The 11,317-nt window shown below is 46.6% G+C and overlaps 1 protein-coding gene across 1 annotated transcript in view; it reads left to right on the top strand.

The window, feature by feature from the left end:
• Nucleotides 1–11,317, top strand: part of SNX29 (sorting nexin 29) — a 569,236-nt gene that overhangs the window by 463,814 nt on the left and 94,105 nt on the right. The window lies entirely within an intron of this gene.

Raw genomic sequence — 11,317 nt, 5'->3', positions numbered from 1 at the left:
TCTTTAACAACTCCCCTCCCCCCCCCCCCCTCGTTTTTTTTTTTTTTTTTTTTTTTTTTCTTTTTTGCAGTGCACGGGCCTCTCACCGCTGTGGCCTCTCCCGCTGCGGAGCACAGGCTCCGGACGCGCAGTCTCAGCGGCCACGGCTCACGGGCCCAGCCTCTCCGCGGCATGTGGGATCTTCCCGGACCGGGGCACGAACCTGTGTCCCCTGCATCGGCAGGCGGACTCTCAACCGCTGCGCCACCAGGGAAGCCCAGCCAGCATCTTTTCACATCCATCTTGTTCTCCTGCCCGGCTGCCTTGGCCTCCTTTTACTTCTCCTTCTGCCAGATGTTGGCATCTGAACGTGCCCCGCCCTTTGCCCTAGAGCTGTTTCCCTTCCATGACTGGTCCTTTCTGACTCGTTGCTTTTTGTCCCAGGTCAAAACCTCCCTACTTGGCTAACCTAACTCCATTCCCAGGCCTAGCATAGCTGCAAGAGCCATGACATGCTTTGTCCACGTGAAATATGTTCATATGTGTGATTATTTGCATAAGGGCAGCTGTCTTCCCTGGCCAACTGGAGGCTCCAGGAGGGCAGGATTATGCCTGGTTTTATTCTCCGTGATACCCCTGGAGCCCAGCCCTGAGCTTGGTACGTAAGAGGCACCAGTGGTTACTCTGAGGAGGGAATATGCCCAGTTCTGATTAGGGGCCGGAGGGGTGGGGGAAGAAGGCAGCCGCCCTGAGCGGGGTCTGGAAGAAAAAGTCGATGCCCTGATCCCAGTGTCTAGCTCTCATCCCTTCCGAAGCCAGGTCAGGTGCCATCTGCTGCAGAGGGTGGTCTTTGGGTCCTCCTGGCCATGAGTGAGATTGGGGACATGTCCAGAGACAGCAGAACTCAGGCTGGAACATGGCTGGTACACCGTGATGCAGTCCCCGAAACGAAGCGTCTGCCCCTCAGCCAGCGTCAGGCATCACTGTAGTGTCGCCGTTCCAGGTGGAGTAGAGACTGGGCGGGGTCTATTCCACTTCTAAGCTGCTCATTCTCTATCCTTCTTTTAAAGGAATGTGGCGTGATGTTGGTGATTCTTAGTAAGTAATGCATTTTCGCCTTTACAAGTCTGCCTCATCTACATAACCCAGTGAACCAAAAAGTCGGTTTTTTTCTGGCTAAGTTATTCATCTTATTCTCGGCATTTGGCTGCAATAATATCACTCCATCAGCGTGGTCATACGGTAATTCAGGCATTTTGTTCTAGCAACAAGGACACTTATAGTTAATAACACATGAAGCCATTTCACTAAGAGGAAAGTTTTGTTTGGATCCATTAACACAGGCCGCCAACCAAAACACAAATCATTTCCTTCCTTGGATATTAAGGAAGCAAAATGAATCAGGAACCTAAAGCCATTTTTAAAAGAGTCTTTCTTATCCTCATGTCGTCTGACTCTTGGCATTTAACAATCCTCATAAAGGGCATCTGAGTTTAGAGTTTATAGTGCTTGCTTTTCTCTGGGGCGGACATCGTGCGACATAGGCTTGGGTGTAGCGGCAACGTAAGGCCCAGTTCTGGTTCTTCCCCTTGCTTCCTGGCTCGTTTTGGGCACGTTGCTTAGTTACTCCAAGACTCCATTTTTTAGGCGTATAAAATTTCAGGACTTTGGTGAAAATTGTAAGTAAAATGTCCGGCACATGACTGGCACTACTAAATGGTACATCATCTTCTCTAAGTCTGAGGACGCTCACATAATTTAGCTTTCACTCTTGAATATCACAATACGCATAAAAAAAGCATTTGGTTCTAAGGTGGAGGAGTGTGGATAACAAGAAGTCACCTGCAGCTGGAAACAGGGAGGCGGGCATTGGATCTGTGACGAAGGAAGTTTCCAAACAAGCAGTGTGTAAATGAACATTTATTTCAGGGTTCTTGCTGCGTTCACAGCAGCAGCTTTTTCTGCAGAGGTTAGTAGCATCCATCAAGTATCTCCTATGAGGTCCCTGTCCTAAAATAGCATCTTGTCTGGGAACCTTGGTGCTTGTGTGACAGGGGCTGTATAAGTGCCTGTGCACCGAGCTCATCTTGAGTCAGAAGCCCCAGTAGCACTTCCTAGGTTTTGTTTGCATACTTGAAAAGCCGCCCCAGAAAGTCATTTACTGAACTCCACTGTTTCTGTTGACAGTTTTTTGGAAGCAGAGGGGATGCTTAACTGCCCAGCCCACAGACCGTGCGTTATGTTTGTTTCCTTGCCTGCCTAGCATTTGACAATTAATTAGGCATGGTGATTACCTGCTTTAATTTCATGGTTGCACATCCTATAATTACCCCTAATTCTGTAATAGCGAAGTTCATGTACACAAAGGCAGATTGATGATGAAGGTGATGGGGTTACCATATTAACAGCTGCCATTGCTTCCTGCCTACCAGGCACAGCATCTCACAACCTCTCGACATGATTGGTCTTGGCCCCATTTTACAGATTGAGAAGCTGAGGCTTGAGGTGGAATATTTGAATCCAGCCCTCCCTCCTTGTATAGCCCACGCCCTTTCTCTGTGCTCTTCTGCCTTGCAGGACAGGCCTCAGACGTGCCTAACATCCAGTATGCTGCTGGCTAAAGAGCCTGTGCTCGGTAGACCCTTGAAGCAGATCTGGGATTTCAGCCCACTGAGAACAAGCTCTTAAATCTTCATTCTCCCTCTCCCCTTCTTCCTTCTCTGCCTGCTCCCTCCCTTCGAATCGAGGCTTGAAGAGGTGAATTAACTTACCCGGGATGGCTTGGCTAACAAGAGATGGGGCTGGGATTCGGACTCAGGTCTCCCTGAGGCCAGAGTCCCATCCCTGGACCCCCCTCAGCACTGACATCTGACTGTATGTCAGGTCTACCTGGATGCTCACAGACTAGCTTAGATGTCTTACCATCATAAGTTAGGGTAAAACTCACTCTCCTGAGGATAGTGTAGGCATGGCTTTTTTTGACTTTCGCTTTTACATCCAGGTTTAATATAAATATCATCAGATGCATAAATTTTTTTTATTGAAGTCTAGTTGATTTACAATGTTGGGCCCATCTCTGCTATACAGCAAAGTGACACAGTTATACACATAGAGACATTCTTTTATGTTCTTTTCCATTGTGGTTTATCACAGGGTATTGAATATAGTTTCCTGTGCTGTACATTAGGACCTTGTTGTTTATCCATAGATGCTTAAATCTTAAATTTATAGTTCAATTAACTTTTACTTCTGTGTATATCCATGTAACCACTACCCAGAGATATAGGACATTTCCAGAACCCAGAATTGTGCCCTTCTGAGCTGTGAGCAGGAATCCTTACCCATCCCCAAGGTCGTGAAGATATCCTTCTAGGTTGTTATCCTGGTAGCTTTCTGATTTTACCTTTCACATTTAGATCTATGATCCCAAAAGGAATGAGTGCAAAAGCCACGTTCGTCAATGCCCAGAGCTGCCTTAGCCATAACAGCCCCAACTGGAAACAACCCAAATGCCCATCCCAGTATAGCGGGTGTATAAGCTGTGGGGTATCCATACCGTGGACGGGCGGTGAGCAGGAACACGTGAGTGCTATCCGCACCACATAGAAACATCCCATAAGCACAGTACGGAGTGAAAGGAGCCAGACACCAAGGAGACACCACTCTGTGGGAGTCCATTTAGATGAAGTTCAAAAGCAGGTGAAAGAAGCTGGGGAGAGCGCCCCGCAGAGCGGATGGGTGGTGCTGACGGGTGAGGGGCACAGGGGGCTGATGGGAATGCCCCACCCTAGCAGACCGTCTTCATCTTCTCAGTGAGTGTTTCCCAGAGGGACTGTCTACACAAGAGTTTGTTCTGGATTCAGCTCATCCAGGCTGAGGTTTCTGCCTCCTCCCCCACTTAACCTCTCCTCGCCCCCAGGATTATTACAGGCATCCTTGGGGTCATTCTTCCCAATGGAAAAGAGACCTCAAAATTCCAAGTTCCTCTTGGAACAGAGAAAAGAGAATTTGCCCCGATCCCTGATTACAGATATTACCCTCCTATTTTATTTTTCTTTTGCTGAGGCGAGGAGATTGGACTTGAAGTGTCTTTTTATTGCTTATTTTAAAAGGGAACTTGGTTTTGCTAGGAGAGGTCAACTCTTTTTATTCCTCCAAGGATTTAGTGTCCTTACGGCTCAAGCAGCAGCAGTTGGGGCCCATCAAACTTAATTTAGAGGGGGTGAGCCCTTTAAAAAAACAAAACAAAGCAAGAACAAAAGCCTGATAATTTTGGACCTAAGCCTTGTGAATTCTTCAGTGAAATAAGTGCACAGTTTGGGTAAGTATAATTCAAGGACAGAGAAACTTGCAGAGAAAGTTTCCCAATTTCAGATGCTTAAAAGCATGGCTGTTGAGGGTGGATAGTTCAGGTAATTCTGGGCGATTTTAATGGCATTAGATTCCTGGAGGGCGAGGCATGAATGAGAAAGCACAATCAAAGCATCTGGTACCAAGGAGACCCTTGTGAGGACACATGATCTGCCCAGGCGAGGGGCATTTGAGCCTCAGACCTGTTGAGCAGGGACCTTCCTTGCCAGTGTTGACGGCTTGGGGTCCCTGGGGTCCTCAGGAGCCTGGGTTCTGCAGCAGTGTGCTGTAATAGAAAGGGCCGGGCCTTAGACATCGGGCAGACCTGGGTTCAGTCCTCCATTTCCCCACCTCCCCTGCACAAGTGATACACTCCCTCTGAGCCCACGTCTTCATCTGGAGAAGGGGCAAGTTCACACCGTGCCTTGCAGACTCATGTGAGGATAAGAGGTGAGGTGTGCGGAGTGCCCAGCACATAGTAGGTGCTTCATAAATGGCAAGTGTTAGCGTTGAAGGTATTTATCTTATTGGAATTCTGAAAAACACTGTTTTACTCTCTTGGGTCTGTCAGTGTACTTGACTCTTGCTGGGTTTCTCATTGAGCTTCATAACTTTGACTGCTAACCGGAGAGATCAGGATTTGATTGACATCCAGACAACAGCAGAAGCTGAGAACAGGGGGTGCTTGACGGGAAGGGTGTTGCTGTTCTCCACGGGCTCCGTGACTAGCTCCCCTCCCCTCGCTGTCAAATGGCCTCCAGCTGGAACAGAGGCAGGTGCCAGAAATGCCCACTGGCCACTTTTCACCTCTGAGAGGGACTCAGTCTAGTGATGCTAGCAGAGGCAGGACAGTCTAAACTTGATGGAAGCACCTGGAACCCTCTCTGCCCCTGGTTCCCCCTTGGGCATCAGTTCTCCCCACCCAGTGTTCCCAGGAGGCTGCTCTTCTGCTTGACAGGGAGACCCAGACAGCTGAGCTTTCAAGAAAGAGGCTCCGGGGATGGTACTGCTGTTGCCTTTCCCGTTGAGTATGAATCCTCCTAAATCAAGCCTGAGGTCAGACCTCCTGCCTGATACCATGAGCACCTTGGTCTCCGCAATGAAATGGGAGTGGAATGTGGGTGGAAGAGGCCCAGTGAAGTCCATGGGGTTTATGAATCACCTGAGGACTCAGAGGACCAGAACTGGGGGCACGTGAAGGGACCTAAGGCCATCTGGTTCAACCCCTGCATTTTATGCAGGAGGAAGCGAGGCCCGGGAGAAGCAGGTGTCCTCCCAGGAGCACACACGGTGGCTAGAGGGGCCATGCCATCCAGTCTCAGGGCCAGAGCTGCTTTCATGTACTCCTGAGAAATGTGTTTGGGGATTTATGTTTGTGGAGCTTTTTAGGGGCGGGGCATGATACTTTGTATTTTTATTTAAAGTTTTTAATGACCCACAGCATAATTTGTTGTAAGCTCTTGGTCTAAGGCTCAGCAGTAATCTGCATACTTGTCCTTTATTAAGCAGCGCTCCTATGGTGGAGATCGTAAAGCTTAGGCAGGTGTGATTTCAGTGGCAGTGCTTCCTCCACTTTGCAGAACTTCATGCTTTTGATGATGGTGGTGGTAACAATAACAGTAATAATAATAGTAGCAATAGCAGTTAACCCTTATGGCATTTTTATGAATGCTTTCAGGCATGGTTTTTTTTTTTTTTGGACTATATGCATTTCTCAGATGAGTAACCTGAGACTCAGAAAGAAGCAATTTGCCTGACATCACGTTAAGTGGTAGGTGGTGGAGATGGTGAGTTTCTCGGATCCCCCTACAGTTCATGAGCCACCCAGTTCCCATCAGTCAAACCACCGGAGGGGATGAATTAAAGCTGATCACCAAGATCAGAGACTTAACGAAATCCAAACCTTTGTCAATTCCCAGTGTCAACCTAACCAATAGGTTACATTTTAAATTATTTATCAAACGCTTACATGGCATCTTCTATGTACCAGGCCCTGTTCTAAGCCCGTTATATGTGTGAATTCATTTAATCCTCCCAAGACCCAACGAGGGAGGTAATATCCTCATTTCTCAGAGGAGGAAGTGGAGGCACAGGGAAGTGAAGTGACTTCCTCAGGGCACACAGTTAGTGCACCAGCAGAGCCAGGGTTTGAATTCGGGAGTTTGTCTGCAGAGTCTGTGCTCTTAGCCGCCTCCATGCATTGTGTCTCCTTACTGATCACACTCTTATGACGTCAGATCCCCTCCTGTCCACCACCAGGATCTTGTTCCCCTCCCTGCCCTGGTCATCATGGCTGTGGCCTTCCCTGTCTCCGGAGTGTTTATTCAAATCCTCAGTCCAGGTGGCTTTCCCCAAGCCATTGGCCCTCTGGAGCCAGACATCAAGGAGGATATGGGATGAGGAGAGAGTATTTGTCACAGCAGTCCTATGACTTGTGAAAGGAAGGGTTGAACTAATGGTTTCTGAGGTCCTTTCTAATCCTGGCGTTCTGAAATTCTGAGTTCTTGAATGCCTGCTGTCCCCCAGAGCAGGGAGTATAATTCGGAGAGAGTTGGAAGGCAAGGGATGATGCTATTTCTAGGACAGGATATTTGCTCTGATCTGAACATTTTTAAGGATGTTTTAAAGAATGCAAGCAAATTGGCACCATCCTCGCTGTAAAGAAATTTTTAAGGATTTAAGAAATTAAAGGATTTTTTTAAAGGAATTTTAAGAACTAAAGAATTTTAAGAAAATGCAGGCAAGTTGGCATGATCCTGGTTTGCCAGAGCGAAGGGTGGGGCCTGAAGTAAGATGACTGTAATGACGCAAGAGCCTTCCAAGCCCACTGTACCTACCCCCGAACCCAGTGTCTGGCACGAGTGTTGTTCACGGACAGTCACTGAAGGAGTTTGAACAGGGAGGTGAAAATGAATTGAATGGGAAAACAAGGGAGGCCAGAAGAGCAGCTGGAAGCCTGCTGTGGTGGTCCAGGCAGGGGCGGGGCTAACTCTGGAGGTGGGCTTGGCAGGCCCTGCCGTTCAGTACTTGGCCGTGGAGGTGAAGAGCAGCGCTGGTCAATGCTGACGCCCAGATTTCTGAGTCAGGCAACTCGGTGGTCCATTCGCCGAGAGAGCAAGGTGCAGGTCCCGAGTGCAGATGTAGACACGAAGAGCTTTAACAAGTCTGAGTCTCGAGTTTACATCAGAGGTCCAGACTAGAGATAAAAATTTGAGCGTCACTGAGCTAAGAGTGAAATGTACAGGCGTGGGAGTGGACCACTTGTGGAGGGGAGGGGAGGGCCTTGGGAAAATCTCCACCTTTAAGGCATGGGCAGAAGAGGTGCCCACATGGAAAGCCAGGAACGGGCTGTCAGAGAAGCAGGAAGGACTCAGTGCTTTCACAGAGTGAAGCATTTGGCTCTTGAATGTGTTATAAAAAATGTAGAATCATAATTTATAACCCACATTAGGGTTGCCAATTTTTATCGTTATGTGAGAGGTTTTTAAGATGTGTATCGACATTCACTGATGGCAGATTATAAGAGCTATTTATCACTATTTTACTCTCTGGGCTGTGCTTAACTCATGTAATTTTTTAAGTGCATTGATCTCTCTCCCACTGTCTTCCCTTGCGATGTAGTTGCCGGGTGTCCCTAGAAGGTGCGAGGGCCTGGAAAAAGCTGATGAAACAGCCCTCGTATGTTGGACCCCCCAGAGTGTTCTCTTGATTAAAGTAGAGACATTTTATGCCCCAGTTATGCTTAGCCCATCTGGATGTGACTTTCCATCCAGTTGGGCTGATCTCAACTCTGGCCTCTCCCTCGTTCCCCAAATCAATTTGCTGGTCTTTGTGATGCCTTGCATAGCTGTATGTCCTATATACCTGACGATTCTCCATACTGCCTTGCAAGCAGGCACTGTTAATCAGCTCCATTTTATACACATGGAAACACATAGAGAGGAGGAGTAGTCTGTGCTTTGCCTCAGGGGTTCCCCAAATTGCCCATTGTCTAGTCCACTTGCGCTGCTGTAACAACGGTAGACCACAGTTCTGGAGGCTGGGAAGTCCAAGATCAAGGTACCAGCAGATGTAGTGTCTGCTGAAAACCTGCTTCCTAGTTCATAGAGAGCTGTCTTCTCACTGTCCTCACATGACAGAAGAGGCAAGGGATGGCTCTGGGGCCTATAAGGGCGCTAATCCTATTCATGAGGACTCCATGCTCATGACCTAATCACCTCCCGATGCCCCACCACACTGGGGGTTAGGATTTCAACATGTACAGGTGGGGCACAAACATTCAGACTGTAACACCCACTCATCAGAATCACCGGGAAAGCTTTGGAACACTATTCTTGGTTCCCAGATGGTTAATGTGGCCCACCCAAGGGCTGGTAATATTCGGAAAGCACTGCCCCTCTCCACGCTAGATTTGGATATGTTGGTAGAAAAATAACAATAATGAGGGCTTTCTGAGTATCTAAATCAGGGATCAGAAAAGTTACTTTGTAAAGGGCCAGAAAGTAAATATTTTCAGCTTTGCAGGCCACATGGTCTTTGTTGCAGCTCCTCAACTCTGCCATTGTATTGTGAAAGCAGCTGTAAACAGTAGCTAAACAAGTAGATATGGCTGGATTTGAACCACGGGCCATAGTTTACCTCCTCTGATCTAGATAATTAGTTTTGTGCATGATGATCAGATAAGGAATTGAATTTGCCACTCTTCAGGGCATATTTGAACTTGTGTAGGAATATACTACAGGCGGATACAGTCCATTCAAGGTGTATCAGAGCAGAATTGTATCCAGCCACTTGTACAAAGACCTCTAAGACATTAACTTGAACGAATTAGAGGTGAATATTTCTCTTTTGTTTAAAAAAAAAAAAGTTTTGAATCAATAGTCTAGTATTTGGTGTGGTGACTCCATAATGTCATCAGAGACCCATGGTCCTTCTAGTGTTCTACTTCCATTCTCAAGATCGCCTCATGATCAAAAAATGACTGCTGGAGCTCCCGTCTTCACATCTGTGTTTGGGAAAGAAAGAAAAAGACAGAGAGAAGAGTAAAAAGACACTTGTCAGCTGAGTCAGCTCTCTCCTAAGAACTTTCTTACATCTCATTAGCCACTCTTATCTGCAAGGGACACAGGAAAACGCAGTTAACATTTTTTTTGCTTTCTGAACACATTGCTATTCCCAGAAATATTGGGGGGAAATGCATACTGAGTGGGCATCTAGCACTTGCTCTGACGTGGGAGGACCCAAAGAATGCCCCCAGATGAGCTGCATTAAAGTCCCATGAGCTCTGCTGTGTTTATTTGCTAACTGATCCGTCATGTCTCAGTCTCTGGAGGTTGAATGCCTGAAGTCCCTCTTCTTCACAACTAGCCAGGCCTTTCCAGATGCTTCTGGGGTCTAAGGTATCCTTCACTGTTATAAAGCAAATCCTTGCATAACTGTGTTAGCAGTCCTGTTAGTCATCGTACTACTGCTTGAACACCTAGTGCCAGAAACCTTTTGAGAGACATACCTTTTCCTCTCTGGGCAGCTTTGGCTGCTATAAAGTTCTTTCCTAACGAAATCTGTCTTTCTCTAGTTTCTATCTGCTGGAAGTTTGTCTCCTGGAATCATCCAGTACACATCATCTTGGTCTTTCCTCTTCCTCATCATAGCCTTCCCAGGAATTCAGAGATCTCTACTTTCTCCATCTTGACGCTCAGGGTATCATTCTCCAGTGTCTTCCATCTTCCTTCTGATAATTTGTTTGCAAATCAGCTCCTAGGACCTGTGCTTCTAAACTTTAAAGTGTGTATGAACCACTGGGGCTTCTGCTTAAAATGCAGATTCTGAATCAGTGCACCTGGGGTGGAGCCTGAGGTGTTGCATTTCTGCCATCTTACCACGTGATGCCAATGCTTCTGGTCTGTGGACCACACTGAATAGCAAGTGATCTGGGCCTTTCTGAACCTACTTCAGTTCATCTTTTAACAGGTGGCAACCAAAACCTAACTAAGTTGGTGTGGTCGATTTAAAATAGAGCAAGACTTGTCAACCTCTTTATTCTAGAAGTTAAACTGTACCTTTTAATGAGGTCTAAATAGTACATAGGCTTTTTTGGTGGCCCTTTCACATTATTCACTTAGCTTGAATTCCCTAAAATCCATAGGTCTTTGTCCCACAGGCCATTGCTGTGCCGTATCTCCCCCACCTTATACTTACAGTGTTGGCTTTTTGGATTATATTGTAAAATCTGACACTGATCTTTTAAAATTTCATCATGTTGCATTAAACTCATTCCTTAGGCCAGCTGAGATCACTTGATGTCTGTCATTCAGTGTATTTACTGTCTCTTTGTTAGAAGCTTGGGGGCTTCTAACAAACTTGATAGGCCTCTGTTTCTCCATCGAATTCCACTGGAAACTTCCATCCATTGATTGGAATTCTTTGGTTTAAATTATCCTTCCTTCATCGTGTTCACAAGAATATTGTGAGAGACATTGATGGTTGCCTTAACAAAGTTCAAATACATGATGTCTGCATTTGGGGTTACAGGGTGGTTTTTATGTAGAGGCAGAATTTATCATTCATATTAGAGATGCCTACTTTTATGGTTAAAGAGATTTTAAGATGTGTATTGACGTTCGCTGATTGCAGATTACAATAGCTATTTATCATCAGAGACTTCACTCTCTGGGTTATTCTTAACTCACGTAATTTTTTTAAAATGCATTGATCTGTCTCTCGGTTCTCTGTTTTGCCTTGAGACGTAGCTGCTGTGTGTCCCTGGAAGGTGTGAGAGCCTGTAAAAAAAAAAAAAAGGCAGGTGAAACAGCCCTTACATTTTATACCCCTAGAATGTTCTCTTGAGAGTCCCATCTTGATTATAATAAAGAAGTTCCATGCCCCAAGTGTGTTCATCCATCTTGATGTGACCTTCCATCCAGTTGGGCTGATCTCAGTTCTGGCCCCTTCCCTCCCTCCCTCCCTCCCTCCCTCCTTCCCTCCCTCC

The sequence above is a fragment of the Lipotes vexillifer genome, unplaced genomic scaffold, assembly GCF_000442215.2.
Source record: "Lipotes vexillifer unplaced genomic scaffold, Lipotes_vexillifer_v1.1 scaffold306, whole genome shotgun sequence".
Classification (NCBI taxonomy): domain Eukaryota; kingdom Metazoa; phylum Chordata; class Mammalia; order Artiodactyla; family Lipotidae; genus Lipotes; species Lipotes vexillifer.
This window is presented reverse-complemented; position numbering and strand designations above follow the sequence as displayed.